The sequence below is a fragment of the Pristiophorus japonicus genome, chromosome 4 (genome assembly GCF_044704955.1).
Source record: "Pristiophorus japonicus isolate sPriJap1 chromosome 4, sPriJap1.hap1, whole genome shotgun sequence".
NCBI classification, from domain to species: Eukaryota; Metazoa; Chordata; class Chondrichthyes; family Pristiophoridae; genus Pristiophorus; species Pristiophorus japonicus.
In genome coordinates, this window is record NC_091980.1 from 11528773 (window position 1) to 11544976 (window position 16204).

At 41.8% G+C, this 16204-nt stretch overlaps 1 pseudogene; it reads right to left on the reverse strand.

Annotated features, from left to right (window-relative positions):
- Positions 1 to 3665: 3665 nt before the first annotated feature.
- LOC139261957 (protocadherin-10-like) lies at positions 3666 to 5995 on the reverse strand (annotated as a pseudogene).
- Between the last annotated feature and the right edge of the window lie 10209 nt (positions 5996 to 16204).

The window sequence follows — 16204 nt, forward strand, 5'->3', positions numbered from 1 at the left end:
CCATCCAGCTTAGTGTCATCTGCAAACTTGGAGCCATTACATTCAATTCCTTCATGTAAAATATTAATGCATATTGTAAATAGCTGTGGTCCCAGCAGTGAACTTTGTGGTACCCCACTATTCACTGCTGCCATTCTGAAAAGGATTTGTTTATTCCTACTCTTTGCTTCCTGTCTGCCAACCAATTCTGCATCCACGTCAAAACATGTGCTTTAATTTTGCACATTAATCTCTTGCATAGGAGTTTGTGAAATGTCTTTGAAAGTCCAAATGCACAGCATTCACTGGTTCTCCCTTGCACACTCTATTAGTTACATCCTCAAAACTTTCTAGAAGATTTTTCAAACATGATTTCCCTTTCATAAATCCAAGCTGACTTGGACCGATCCTGTCACTGCTTTCCAAATATGCTGCTATAATATCTTTAATAATTGATTCCAACATTTTCCCACTACCAATGTCAAGCTAACTGGTCTATAATTCACTGTTTTCTCTCTCTCTCTTTTTTTTAAAAGTGGGGTTACATTAGCTACCCTCCAATCCATAGGAACTAATCCAGAGTCCGTAGAATGTTGGAAAATGACCACCACTGCAACCACTACTTCTAAGGATACTTCCTAAGTACTCTGGGGTGCAGACTATCAGACCCTGGGGTTAATCAGCCTTCAATCCCATCAATTTCACTAACACAATTTCCTGACTAATAAGGATTTCCTTCAGTTCCTCCTTCTCGTTAGACCTGCGGTTCCCTAGTGTTTCCAGAAGGTTACTTGTGTTTTCATTAGTGAAGACAGATCCAAAGTACTTGTTCAGTTGGTCGGCCATTTCTTTGTTCTCCATTATAAAGTCACCTGATTCTGATATTAGCACTGTAAGAGGATTGGCTAACAGAAAACAGAGAGTGGGGATAATTGGATCAATTTCAGCTTGGCAAAATTAACGAGCGGGGAGCCACAGTAATTGGTGCTGGGGCCTCAACTATTTAGAATCCATATTAAGGCTTTCATGAAGGGACCGAATGTAATGTAGCCAAATATGCTGATGATAGAAAGAAAGGTGGGAACAAAAGTTGTATAGAGGACACAAAGAATCTGCAAAGGGATATAGACAGGTTAAGTGAGTCGGCAAAAATGTGTATAATGTGGGAAAATGTGAGGTTATACACTTTGGTAAGAAGCATAAAAAAGAGAATTATTATTGAAATGGAGAGAGACTACAAAATTCAGCGTTACAGAGGGATCTCGGGTTCCTGTTACATGAAACACACAAAGTTAGATTGCGGGTACAGCAAGTAATTAGGAAGTAAAACGGAATGTTGACCTTTATTGCAAGGGGGATGGAATATAAAAGTTGGGAGCTATTGCTACAAATGTACAGCGCATTGGTAATACCACACCTGGAGTACGGCTTAAAATATCGGTCTTATTTAGGGACCTTCAGTTCCTCCTCCTTGTATATACTTGCTATGGTGACAGTTCAGAGAAGGTTCATTAGGTTGATTCTTGAGATGAAGGAGTTGTCTTAAGAAGAATGTTTGAGCAAGTTGGGCCTATACTCATTGGATTTTAGAAGAATGAGCAGCAATTTAGTTGAAACGTATACGATTCTACGATTCTGAGGGAGCTGGACGTGCTAGATGCAGAGAGAATGTTTCCCATCATGAGGGAATCTAGAACTAGGGGGAATAGATTTAGATTACTGGTTTGCACATTTAAACCAGAGATGAGGAGGAATTTATTCTCTCAGAGGAGCATGAATATTTGGAAATCTCTACTCCAGAGAGCTGTAGAGGCTGCGTCATTGAATATATTTAAGGAAGAGAAAGACACATATTTGAACGATAAGGGGATGATGGATTATGGGGAACCGGCTGTAAAGTGCAGTTGAGGGCAAGATCAGATCAGCCATGATCTGATTGAACTGCAGAGCAGAAAAAGGGTCTATTCCTCCTCCTAATTCTTGTGTTCTTATGTTATTATGAACCAGAAATCCTTTCTGATGGAGAAGACATTGGATTTGAAGCTCAGCCCGAGAAAGAATGGGTTGCTGGTGTTCTAAATATTCGAATTCATTCTCATACAGCGGCCAAGATGGGTGGAGATATTAACTGCAATGGCATAGAGTTTGTAGCAGCGGCCTTGAGTTAATTCTTCTTGTCGTTCCAATGTTTAACTGGAGAATATTACAGCTCATCCAAGACTGATGTCCATGAAACAATCCAGAAATTTAGAGCCACTGGAGTAATCGAGATTGACAGTGGGAAGATAGACTGGATGTCAGCAAACTAATATGTGGAAGCTGACCTCGAATCTGTGGATGATGTCCCAAGGAGAAGTACGTCGTTGAGATAGAGGAGAGATAGCAAGGCGGCTAAAGGAAGGTAAGCCAGTGTTGCAGATGCTCTCCATAACATAGGATGTGTAAGAGTGGAATCAAGCGAGGGAAGTCAAACAGAGTATGAAAGAACAGCAAGTATGTTGGGAGTGCATATTTTGATATTGCGCGACAAATGCTTAAGTGAGGAGGGGGAGGGCGAGCAGGGATAAGGCATCACGGTCACAATCACAACTGAAATCATTTGTGATTTTTATTATGGTCGTTTTCGTTCTTAAGGGGCGTGAAAACTTGACTGGAGAGATTGAAACAATAAAAAAAAGTTGTTTCCCAAGGATGTTCTTGAATATATTTTTGGCAAGAAGTAGCTAAAAGATTTTTGCAATTTAGAATGACTTTACACTATGAATCTGGTGTTCTTTTCCAGATGTCTGCAGCATACTAAATAGGATAGGGGACGACTGTGAGTCCGTAAACCATCTTTTTTCAATACTAATTGTTCGATACATACTTGTAATTTATTAGTGGATCTCCAGATGCTGTGCCAAGGTAGTGTCATGGAAAAGCCTGTCCCTTCAGAGAGCATTAGTGAATTTTTCATCATATTTATATGGATCCACACATTCTGGAGATTATATAGCTCTATCTAAAGCTACAGTCGTGCAAAGTGCAGTGATGGTTCTGAGTAAAGGATGGAAGGCGTCACATATATAGTTTATAATATTTTGGAAAGTATGAACATTTTGAGACGGAAGTATTTATTGAAAAGCATCATTATTGAAAAGCATGCATTGAGAAAGACAAAGATCCCATTTCGGCAAGCCTCTAAAAGAAAGACGTTATGTCTATGAAACGTCCCCGTTCTATTCAGCGGTGAAAGCGCCCCAAGCATTGCAATTATGCCACTTCAAATGAACCAATTTATTATGCATGCGATTAATAAACGCCACAGCAGCGGATAGATGAATAGCAGTGGAAACCATTGATATGCATTTCATCAAGATGAGATTGAAACAAGTAAACGCCAAACTTCATGCTCATAATAATACAGCATATACGATTTAAGCCTGTCAGAAAAGCGCCAGGTATAGTCACATCATTGATTTGCAGGATCATATGAGCAAGGTGGAAGTAAATTGACCTATCAAGCATTTGATTACCAATATGAGCATTGACCCATACAAATAAAACTTGCCCATTACTTCGTCGCTTAACAAACAGCTGTTCACTAAAGTGAATCATCTGTCACTCCAAATAAAAAAAAATGATTCTAAATTATGTTCTTCCACCGGTATCCAGAACACCCAGTCATTGAAATGTAAGGTAAGATGTCAGGGCTTTAGAAACAGAAAATCGCTTTTCGATGATTCTGGAGATAGACATACAATGTAACGATACTCGTCATTCTGAACACTTCCGGTATAATTTAAAGGTTCATTTGCTGCAGGTTTCTGATTGAACACGTTACTCGAATTCTTCCGTCTGTAACAACAAACTGTAGAACTAATCATCAGCAATATTTCTGTCTTGTTTATATTTCAGGACAACCAGAAAAATTATCGTTACAAGAAACAGAAAGGAAGTTGATCCCAAAATGATGATTAAGTAACGATTGAGATCGAAAACATATTCTGACTGCATGTGTTCCTCAGTTCATTCAGAAGACTTTTCAGTAAAATTCGACAAGATTGTAAATGAGATTGTGACCGTACTGGAGAGGTTCTGCAGTCCATTGTCCTTCGCACAGAGGACCAGTCTCTCTGTGATGATGTCTTGGTCTGTCAAACTTCGAGTTGCTCTGATTTCCCCAGAGAGAATACCCACGGCAAACAAACTGAGATCTGTGGCCTCCAACAGTTGGTAAGAAAGCCGTGCGTTCTGACCTGAATCCGCATCAGTCGCGGTCACCTTAGTGACCAAGTATCCTGGATACACTGATTGGGGCACTATCGCCACTAGTGCTGAACTGTTCCACGTAAAATGGGAAACAATAACCGGAGCATTGTCATTTTGGTCCAAGATAATAACATCCACGATGGCAGTGCTGCTCAGTGGGGGGGGGGGGGGGGAATCCAGCATCCTGAGCTTGAACCTTGAGCTGGTAATGTTTCAGTTGTTCATAGTCAATGGAGCGCAGCGCGTAGATGTTCCCATTTTTGGCGTTAATCGTGAAATATCTTGGGACCTCATATATCTGATTATCGAGAATAGAATAGACAACGGCACCACTCTGGTTTATATCAGAATCCAAAGCTGTAACCGTAAATATAGAAGCACCCGAAGTGTTGTTTTCCATTAGATGTACATTATATAAGGATTGTGTGAACTTCGGTGCGTTGTCATTTATATCAGAAACGGAAACTAATAAGCTTTTTCGCGTTGAAAGAGGGGTAGACCCGCCGTCCCAGGCCGAAATAGAGATGTTGTACAATGCGGTTGTTTCACGATCCAAAATGCCGTTGAGCACCAACTTATAATTATTCCTCATAGACTTTTAAAGTTTAAACGGTACATCTGCGAGAATTCGACATCGAACATCCCCATTTCTCCCCGAATCCAAGTCCATTACACTTATTGTAGCAATCACTGTTCCATGCTGCGCATTTTCGGGGACTGTGCTGGACGCCGACGCAAATCTACCAGAGGGACATTATCGTTTACATCAGTTAAACGGGCGATAACCTTTGCATGCCCTGTCAAACCGGGTATACCATTGTCCACACCTTGTACGTCAAGTTCATAAATATTTGATTCCTCAAAATTCAGTGCTCCTTGAACTCTAAACTCTCCGTTTTCGGGGTCCAATTTGAACAACTCGCGAATCTTTTGGGAAATGTGATTGATGAAAGTATATGCTAGTTCAGCGTTGCTACCATCATCTAGATCACTAGCTTTGATTTTCATCACCAAAGTATCTTTCGGAACGTTTTCTGATACGGTTGCTTTATAGATTTCATGCTCGAATAAAGGTGCGTTATCGTTACCGTCCATTGCAGTAATAATAACCGAGTTGTGCCAGATCTGTGGGGAATTCCACCGTCAGTGGCCGTCAGTACAATATGAAAGACAGACTGTTGCTCACGATCCAAGGATTTCTCTAATAACAGCTTAGCACTTTTACTCCCATCGGATCTTGTCTGCACTTTAATACCGAAGTGTTCGTTTGGACTGATCTGGTAAGAGCTGATTGTGTTCGTGCCCACATCCGGATCACGCGCTCTCGAGCGGGAAGCGCGCCCCAGGGGCAACTAACTCATTGATCTGCAAAGCAAACTCGCTCTTTGTAAAAGTCGGCGAAATATCATTTACATCGAGTATCTCGACTCCGATATTATGCATTTCCGAAAGATTATCCAGCGCTATCTGAAAATAAAGGGAGCAGGTAGAGAGCTTTGTCTACAACTCTGTCGATTCTTTCATTAAGAAATAAAATTCCGTTCTCCAGATTTACCTCCATGCAATGCTTCTTATCATCGGAAATCAGCCGAAACTTGCGTGCCGATAATTCCCAAATGTTTAGTCTTAAATCTTCAGCGATATTCCCCACAAAGTCCACGTTCTCCAGCTCCAAGTGAATCGAGTAGCGAATTTGTCCCGAAACCAGGTCCGATGCACAAAGCAGGAATATAAAAGACGCCTCGCTCATCAATGTATTCGCCATTGTCCTGTGCTGGACTTTCTAGCAAAATATCGAAATATCCCGCAATCTATTAGTTTAATTTGTCTCTTATGCCACAATAATGAACGGACTATGTATAGATACACTAATATTGAACCGAGGAATACAAACACACAAACTGGGCATATTTTCTGAATATCGCCGCACAGCATAAACGCAGGCACCGTCTGTCTCTGTTCTGTTTTTCCCTGGCGGGGGGGGTCGATCTCTCACAGCAACTCGGCTCCTTATTGGTAGACAGCGACACGACGAGTCTCAAACAATAATTGCAGCAAAAGTTCTGAAAGCAAAACTGTTTCGAAATCATTTAAAGTGCACTGAACGTTATATTTACGAGTGTAAAATAAAAATATCCAGACAAACACGCAATAAAATAAGTTTAATTTCAGCCTTAAGTGAAAATCCTGAAGTGCTTGATAATTACGTGGTGCACGACACTAATGGCCGCCAATGTTTAATCGGCATAAAATCATTCTCCGATTTAACTAAATACTTTTTTCTAATTTACAAGCTCGTTCTTGCCGTTGCTTACTTATGATTCAGCTTTTGAATCTATTGCAAGTTATTCGAACATTTGTATAAAATAATAATCTTTTCAAAATATATTATCGGGTGAAAATGTTAGCTTATATCGAATTTTTCGATTAGATTTGCTGTTTTAATTAAATTTGTGGAGACGATGTTCACTTTCCTCAAAATTACTTTTTCACAAAAATAAATATTAGCAAAATATGTATTTTACATTCTGAACAGCTGCAGTAAATGTAAGGCAATTGAAAAGCATAGGACCGATTTCAGTCCATTATAAGGTCACATAACTAGACACCACGTTTCTTACACTGGCAGATTAGTATTTTCTCAGTCAGATAATAGCAAGGTAAAATCGTACCTTAGATAAAGTTCAGACATCATGCAAAGGGTGTGTTCTTTAAAAATTGATTTTTTTTAGTTAATGCTCAGAATGGCAAGTGCATAATAGTCCATTCATACATCTTGTAGAAGCGATTGAGTCACACTGTTGGGGCCAATAAGCTACTTTAATTCCAACTACATTTTCGTTATTTCCAAGACCGAAAGACGCCGTCGCTAAATTGCCACAAATTCTTTAAAATTGTGTAATGTGTTATTTGCGTTTCAATTCATATTAATGCATTTGAGTCTTGTAGATGCCGTTATACCTAACCCTTTCTTCCGCACAATTAGCATGAGTGATATGATTGTGTGGCTGGAAGTGTGCACAGGAATTGTGTGTATTGTTGAGAAAAAAAATCTGACTATGGTACAGGGTCGAATATTTAAGTAGATTCATTCAGGTATACAAAATCCTCGAGGAGGAAACTGCAACGCAAACTGTTCCACGGTATCTGTTCTTTCCTCCGAAAGATACTACATACAGGCAAGAACAGTCTAAAAGGCATCGATTCGTGTCGAAGTGAAAAATGTTTGTAGTTTCCAATTAATTTATCTACAATTTTTCATGTTCAATATTCTTGATATATTTTGGGATATTTTCTAACATCATCCAGTATTCAAGACATTTGAACATTTAGCTTTGGTGAGAGCTTAACTTCAACATTTGCAGCCGAGAAAATTAGTCTTCTATTCATGGTTGCATGGCGACATCAAAATTTCTCTAAATTTATTTTCCTTTTTCAGTCTTACGTCTTCATGTTCTATGGCTTTTCATTGTTAAATGAATATTGGCAAAGTCATGATTGTGCTTTCGAAAATAGCTTGGTTATATTTAGTGTAAACATGCGGAAGTGAGAATATTTGCTATAGGCTCTTCATCGTAAAGCCACGCTTGGAGCTTGGAGACAGGACTGGGTGGGTCAAAAATCAACACATCTCACGCTTCATGTCTGCTAACATAAAATGGAATGGCAATACAAGGAACAGAATCAAAGCATATGATTAGCACAGAGTACAATATCTATAACAAGGAAATCAAGCTGATGAAGATTCGGACGCATCCTGATAATAGCTGCTTGTAATCCGAGTCAGGGTCAAATTATAATGCTGGACTTAAGGCCCACGAAATCAATAAAAGTGCGAAAAAATTGTTTGGTCGCTGCAACTCTCAGCCACTGCAACAGCTACACGTTATTATTTTTCATAATTAAACTGGCTCAGTACCAAACTAATCCTCGAATAATAAGATGGTTCTCAATTTATTTAACTAGGAAAGCAAGCATAGAAATCGTAGAAATTTACAGCACGGAAGGAGACCATTTCGGCCCATCCTGTCCGTGCCTGCTATCCTCCCAAATCGCATTTTCCAGCTCTTAGTCTAAAGCCGTGTAGGTTACAGCACTTTAACTGCGCATCCAAGCATATTTTAAATGTGGTGAAGGTTTCTGCCTCTACTTCCCTTTCAGGCAGTGAATTCCAGACCCTCATCAACCTCCTGGTGAAGAAATTTCCCCTCGTATCTCCACCAAGCCTCCCCCCAATGACTTTCAATCCAAGACCGCTGGTTCTTGATTCCTCTGCCGAGGGAAACAGATCCTTCCTATCCATTCTATCCAAGCCCCTCATAATTTAATACACCTCAATCAGATCTCCACTTAGCCTCCTCTGTTCCAAAGAAAACAGACCCAGCAGCTCCAATCTTTCCCCACAGCCAAAATTCTCCAGTCCAGGCAACATTCTTGTAAATCTACTCTGCACAATTTCTAGTGCAAACATAGATGTCCTGTAATGTGGTGACCAGAACTGCACATACTTCTCGCCCAGCGGCCTAACCATTATTTTATAGAGTTGAAGCACAACTTCGTTCCTCTTGTATTACATGCTTCAAGTTATAAAGGCAAGTATTCTATATGCCTTCTTAACCACTTAATCAACGTGGCCTGCTACCTTCAGGGATATGTGAGCCTGCACTCCACGGTCCTTTTGTTTCACTACACTGTTCAATGCCGTACCATTTAATGTTTGTTCCCTTGCAATGTTAGAGCTCCCAAATGCATTCCCTCACATTTATCCGGATTAAATTTCCCTTGCCACTGCTCCACTAACCTGACCATTACATTGATGGCTTCCTGCAGTCCACAGCTTTCTTCTGCATTATCAACCACACAGAATTTTTAGTTTCGTCTGCCAACATCTTGATCATACCCCCACCGTTGAAGTGCAAGTCATTAATATATACCACAAGAAGAAAGCGGCCAGGCACTGAGCCCGCTGGATACAGCCTTTCATCAGAAAAATAGCCATCAACCATTACTCTTTCCTTGCTGCCTCCGAGTCAATTTTGAATCCAGCTTACCACTTTGTCCTGGATCGCATGGACTATTACTTTTGTGACCAGTCTGCCGTGTGAGACCGTATCAAAAGCTGTGCTAAAATCCATATGCATGACTCATACACACTGCACTCATCAACCCTTCCAGCTACCTCCTCGAAAAATTCACTCAATTTAGTCAGGCACTACCTTCCCATGACAAATCCATGCTGATTGTCCTTTTTTATCTTTCCAAATGAAGATTTATCCTGTCCCTCAGGATTGTTTCCAATAATATTCCCATCACCGAAGTTAGGCTGACTTGACTGAAATTACTCGTTCTATCGTTTTCTCCATGTTCAAACAAAGGCACAACATTAGCAGTCCTCTAGCCCTCTGGCACTGCACCCCTAGCCAGAGAGGATTGGAAATTGATGGTCAGAACCTCTGCTATTTCCTCATTTGCTTCTCTTAACAGCCTGGGATAAATTTCATCTGGGCCTCGGGAATTATCCACTGTCAAAGCTGCTAAGTCCCTTAATACTTCCTCTCTCACTATATTTATCTCATCAGTAATTGGCACGTATCCTCCCTCATTGCAAAGTCTGTATCACATCTCGCTTTTCTGAAAATGGATGCAAATTAATCATTTAGAATGCTACCCACGTGTTCCACTGCCATACACAGATTTTCTTCATGGTCTCCAATAGGCCCCACTCTTTCTCTAGATATCCTCTTGCTCTTAATGTATTTAGTAGTAAATCAACAGGGCTGAAAACTCACCCCAGCCGAATGCGCATAAAAAACCCCATATAATTGAAGGTCTAAATATAAGAATTGAGATTCGACACCATGCATCTAGGGGAAATTTCCCCCTAAATGCAACGCTTTAGGCACCCTGACCACTTCAAGAACATAAGAAAATAAGAAATAGGAACAGGAGTAAGCCACAGGGCCCCTCCAGCGTGCTTCACCATTTAATATGATCATGGCTGATCTGATCATGGACTCAGCTCTACTTCCCTGCTCGCTCCCTATAACCGCTTATCCCCTTATCGTTTAAAAAGCTGTCTATTTCTGTCTTAAATTCGTTCAATGCTCCAGCTTCCACAGCTCTCTGAGGCAGCCAATTCCACAGATCCACAAACCTCTGAGAGAAGAAATGTCTCCTCATCTCTGTTTTAAAGGGGCGGCTCCTTATTCTAAGTTCATGCCCTCTAGTTCTGGTCTACCCTATCAGTAGAAACATCCTCTCTGCATCCACCTTGCCAAGCCCCCTCATAAGCTGATTCGTTTCGATAAGTTCACCTCATATTCTTCTGAATTCCAATGAGTAGAGGCCCAAGCTACTCAACCTTTCCTTACAAGCCAACGCCCTCATCTCTGGAATCAACTTTGCTAACCTTCTCTGAACTGCCTGCAAAGCAAGTATATCATTTTGTTTCGTAAATATGGAAACCAAAATTGCACGCAGTGTTCCAGGTGTGGCCTCACCAATACCCTGTATAACTGTTGCAAGGATTCGCTGCTTTTATACTCCATCCTCTTTGCAATAAAGGCCAAGATTACATTGGCCTTCTTGATCACTTGCTGTACCTGCATACTAACCTTTTGTGTTTCATGCACAAGCACCACCAGGTCCCGCTGTACTCAGCACTTTGAAATATTTCTCAATTTATATAATTATTTGTTCTTTGATTTTTTTCTGCCAAAGTGTATGACCTCACACTTTCCAGCATTGTACTCCATCTGCCAAATTCACTCAGTTAGCCTGTCTATGTTCCTTTCCAGATTGTGCATGTCCTCCTTACACATTGCCTTTCCTTCCATCTTTGTTTCGTCGTAAAACTTGTCTATGTTACACACAGTCCCTTTCTCCAAGTCATTAATATAGATTGCAACTAGTTGGTCTCCCAGCATTGAACTCTGCGGCACCCCACTGGTTACAGGTTGCCAATCTGAGAATAAAGCATCTATCCCGACTCTCTGTTTCCTGTTCGTTTGCCAATTCTCTATCCATACTACTATATTACCCCCATGAAATGTAATCTTGTGCAGTAAACTGTTATGTGTCTCCTTGCCAAATGCCTTATGGAGGTCCAAATACACCACATCGACTGGTTCTCCTTCATCCACCCTGTTCGTTACATCCTCAAAGAATTTTAGCAAATTTGTCAAAAATGACTTCCCCTTCATAAATCCATGCTGACTCAGCCTGACCGAATTTTGCTTTTCCAAATGTCCTGTTACTGATTCTTTTATAATGGACTCCAACAAGGGGAAAGCCATTTAGGACCGAGATGAGGAGAAACTTCTTCACCCAGACAGTGGTGAACCTGTGGAATTCTCTACCACAGAAAGTTGTTGAGGCCAATTCACTAAATATATTCAAAAAGGAGTTAGATGTAATCCTTACTACTGGGGGGATCAAGGGGTGTGGCGAGAAAGCAAGAATGGGGTATGAAGTTTAATGTTCAGCCATGAACTGTTTGAATGGCGGTGCAGGCTCGAAGGGCCGAATGGCCTACTCCTGCACCTATTTTCTATGTTTCTATCTTCCCAACCAGAGATGTTAGTCTTACTGGTCTAGTTTACTGCTTTTTGTCTGCCACCTTTTTTAAATTGGGGCATTGCATTTGCAGTTTCCCAATCTGCTGGGATCTTCCCAGAATACAGGGAATTCTGGTAAATTACAACCAATGCATCCACTATCCCTGCCATTACTTCTCTTAAGACCCTAAGATGCAAGCCGTCAGTTCCAGGGGATTTAGCCACGCTGTTAAACCAGAAGCTTTGGCCTGGATATCCAACTTAGACATTTACTAATACCATACGAATGCAGCAGACGATATTTCAAAACCATAATCAGTGGAAGCTGATCTCACTGCTGTGGACGATGTCACCAAGGAGCAGCTATTACGTCGAGGGGATTTGTTGGCTTTCAGTCCCATTAATTTGTCCAGTACTATTTTTTTACTAATACTCATTTCTTTCAGTTCCTCATTCTCTCAATACATTTGGCTCTCCAGTATTTCTGGGAGTTTTATATTCTTCTTCCACGAAGACAATTTCTCTGCCCTTTCCTTGTTCCCCATTTTAATTTCTCATGGCTCAGCCTGTAGGGGACCAACATTTACTTTTGCTAATGTTTTCGTTTTTGCGTACCTATAGAAGCTTTTACGGTCTGTTTTTATGTCTCACGTGAGTTTAACCTCATTTTCTTTTCCCCTTCGTTATCGATTAATTGGTCCTCCCAATCCTCCGGCTTACAGCATATTTTTGGCAACAGTATAAGCCTCTTCCGTTGCTGTAATACTAACATTAACTTTTCTTATTAGCCACGGTTGGATCACCTTTCCAGCGGGGGTTTTGCCTTAAAGGGATGTATATTTGTTGTAAATGCTGTATTATTTCTTTAAATGCAATAATTGCTTGCCTACCATTATACTTTTAATGTACTTTCCCAATCTACCTTAGCCAACACTCCCCTCATACGTTGTTTGCTATGTAGAGATCTTTCTCCAGATCTCCACAAGCTCATCTTGTCCATGAGACTCACTTACCTGCTCCATTGAACCTAATCCCACCAAACTGATGACCACCCAACTTCCTCTTCTGGCTGAGGTTAGCTGATAACATTTATGTTACTGACATCAATCTAAGGTACAGTTCGCCTTTCCCTCAAATCTACCATCATCGCCTTCTCTTCAAACAACAACCATTGACCCCTCCGTGTTTGCAAACTAATGCCCAGTCTCCAACCTCCCTTTCCTCTCCATACTCCTTGAACGTGTTGTCATCTTCCAAATCCGTGCCCATCTTCCACGCAACTTTATTGTTGAATACTTCCAATCCGTGTCCGCACCTGCCAAAGTACCGAAACAGCTTGCATCAAAGTTACAAGTGACATCCTTTGTGACTCTGACAAAGGCAAACTATGCCATCTCGTTCTTCTTGACTTGCCTGCAGCCTGTAACCACTCCCTCCTTCCCTCGCGCCACTGCATCGTCGTCGAGTTGGGTGGGACTGCACTCGCTTGGTTTCATCCCTATCTATTTAATCATAGCCAGAGAATCACTTGCAATGGCTTCTATTCATGCTCCCACATCGTTATCTCTAGTGACACTAAGGATCTATCCTTGGTTCCTTCTTATTTCTCATCGACAACTTTCTACTTGGCAACATCATTCGAAAATGCAGTCAGTTTCCATATATAAACCAATGACAGACAGGTCTACCTCACGATGACGTCTCTCTACCCCTACACGAAATCTAAATTGTCCTCTTCACAAAAACCACGACAAATCCAATCCAGCCAATTACCGCCCCATCTGTCTATTTTCAATCATCAACAAAGTGATGGAAGGTGTCATCAACACAGTTTTCAAGCGACATGTACTCACCAATAACCTGATCACTGATGTCCAGTTTTGGTTCTGCCAGGACCATGCGGCTCCACACCACATTAGAACCTTGGTCCAAATATGGACAAAAGAGCTGAATTCCAGAGGTGAGGTGAGAATGACTGTCCTCAACATCAGAGCAGCATTTGACCAGGCGTGACATCAACAAGCCCTTGGAAAACTGAAGTCAATGAGAATCAGGGAGGAAACTCTCCATTGGCTGGAGTCATACCTAACAAATATTAAGTGGTTGTGGTGGTTGGAGGTCAATCATCGTAACTTCAGGACGTCGCTGCAGGAGTTCCTCGGGACAGTGTCTTAGGCCCAACCATCTTCAGTTGATTCATCTTTCAACTTCCTTCCATCATAAGTTCAGAAGTGGGGATGTTCGGTGATGACTGCACAGTGTTCAGTTCCATTCAGAACACTTCATATAATATAGCCATCCATGCTCATATGCAGCAAGAACTGGATAACATTCAGGATTGTGCTGATAAGTGGCAAGTAAAGTTCACGTCAAACAAGTGCCGGGCAATGAACAAGCGAGAGTCTAACCACCACCCCATAACATTCAATGGCATTACCATCAATGAATCTCCTACCATCAACATCCTGTGGGTCACCATTGACCAGAAACTTAAATGCAGCCGCCACATAAATACTGCAGAACAAGAGGCTAGCTATTCTGTGGCGAGTGTCTCGCCTCCTGACTCCCCAAAGACTTTCCACCATGTACAAGGCACAAGTCAGGAGTGTGATGGAATACTCTCCACTTGCGTGGATGGGTAAAGCTCCAACAACACGCATGAAGCTCGATACCATCCAGGACAAAGCAGCAAGTGGCACCTCACCCACCAGCTTAAACATCCACTCACTCCACCACCGCCGTACTGTGGCTGCAGTTTGTACCATCTACATGATGCACTGCAGCAACTCAGCAAGGATTCTTCGGCAGAACCTTCCAAACTCACGACCTCTACCACCTAGAAGGACAAGGGCAGCAAGCAGATAGGAACACCACCACATCCACGTTATTCTCCAAGCCAAACGCCATACTGATTCGGAAGCATATCGCCATTCCTTCATCGCCGCTGGGTCAAAATCCTGGAACTCCCTCCCTAACAGCCTTATGGGGGTACCATCACCACACGGACTTCAGCGGTTCAAGGGCGTGGCTCAACGCCATCTTCTCAACGGCAACACGGGATGCACAATAAATGCTGTCCTTGCCAACCACGCCCTCATCCCGTAAAATAATTTTAAAAATACTGTTTGTCCAACATCCAGTTCTGGAGGAGCAGAGATGTTATCCAGTTAAATATTACACAGACAAAAGTCATTGTTTTGCGACCCCACCACAAATTCTGGTCCCTAGCCAGTGATTCCATCCCTCTCCCCAACCTCTGAGGTTGAATCACACTGTTGGCAACATTGGTCTCATATTTGAGTGGAGTCCTTTAATCCTGCCTATTTGAGCATCCCTAATTATACGCTCAAATTTTGGATGCTGTGCATTTTGTTGGCTAGGCCCCAAGCTATTTGGCACCTGCTCTATAAATATAACAAAATCAACGTGTATTTGTATAACGCCTTTAAAATAGTAAATCATCCCAAGGCACATTTCAGGAGATTTATGAGACTAAAAATATTGGCACCGAGACAAATAAGACGAAATTGGGCACGTGACCAAAAACATGGTTAAACTTGTTGGATTTAAGGAGCATCTTAGAGAAGGAAGGACAGCTAGAGAGGTGGAAAGCGTTTGGCAGGGAAGTCCAGACCTTGCGACCAGTGCAACAGAAGGTACGGTCACTAATGGTTGAGCGTTTTTAATCAGGGATGGTCAAGAGGGCAGAATTAGATGAGTGCAGATATCGCGGGAGGTTGTGGTGTTGAAGAAGATTCCAGAGGCAGGGAGGGGCGCGGCCAATGAGGGATTTTTAAAATAAGTATTGGACTTTTGAAATCGAGGCCTTGCTTAATCAGGAGCCAAAGTACGTCAACAATCACAGGGATGATGGGTGAACGGAAGTTGGTGCAAGTTAGGACACAGGCAACCTAGTTTTGTTTCTCCTCTAGTCTACCTGGGTTAGAATGTGGGAAGCCAACCAAGAATACATTGGGCCAGTCAGGTCAAGAGGTAACAAAGTCATGAATGAGACATCCGCAATGGATGAGCTGAGGCAGGGGCGGAGATGGGTGAAGTTATGGAGGTGGAAAGAGGCGGTCTTAGTAGTGCTGTGGATATGTCGTTGAAAGCTCATTTCAGGGTCAAATATGACATCGAGGTTATGAACCATGTTGTTCAGCCTCAGACAGAAGTTGGGGAGCGGGATGGAGTCAATCACTTGGGAACGCAGTTTTTGGCGGGGACAGAAAACAACGTCTTCGGTCTTTCTAATATTGCATTGTAGAAAATTTCTGCTCATCAAGAACTTGATTGCAGACAAGAAGTCTGATAATTTAGATGCAAAAGAGGGGTCGAGAGAATTGATAGAGAGGTAGAGCTAGGTGTTATCAGCGTGCATGTGGAAACAGACGTGCTTTTTTTTGGATGATGTCGCC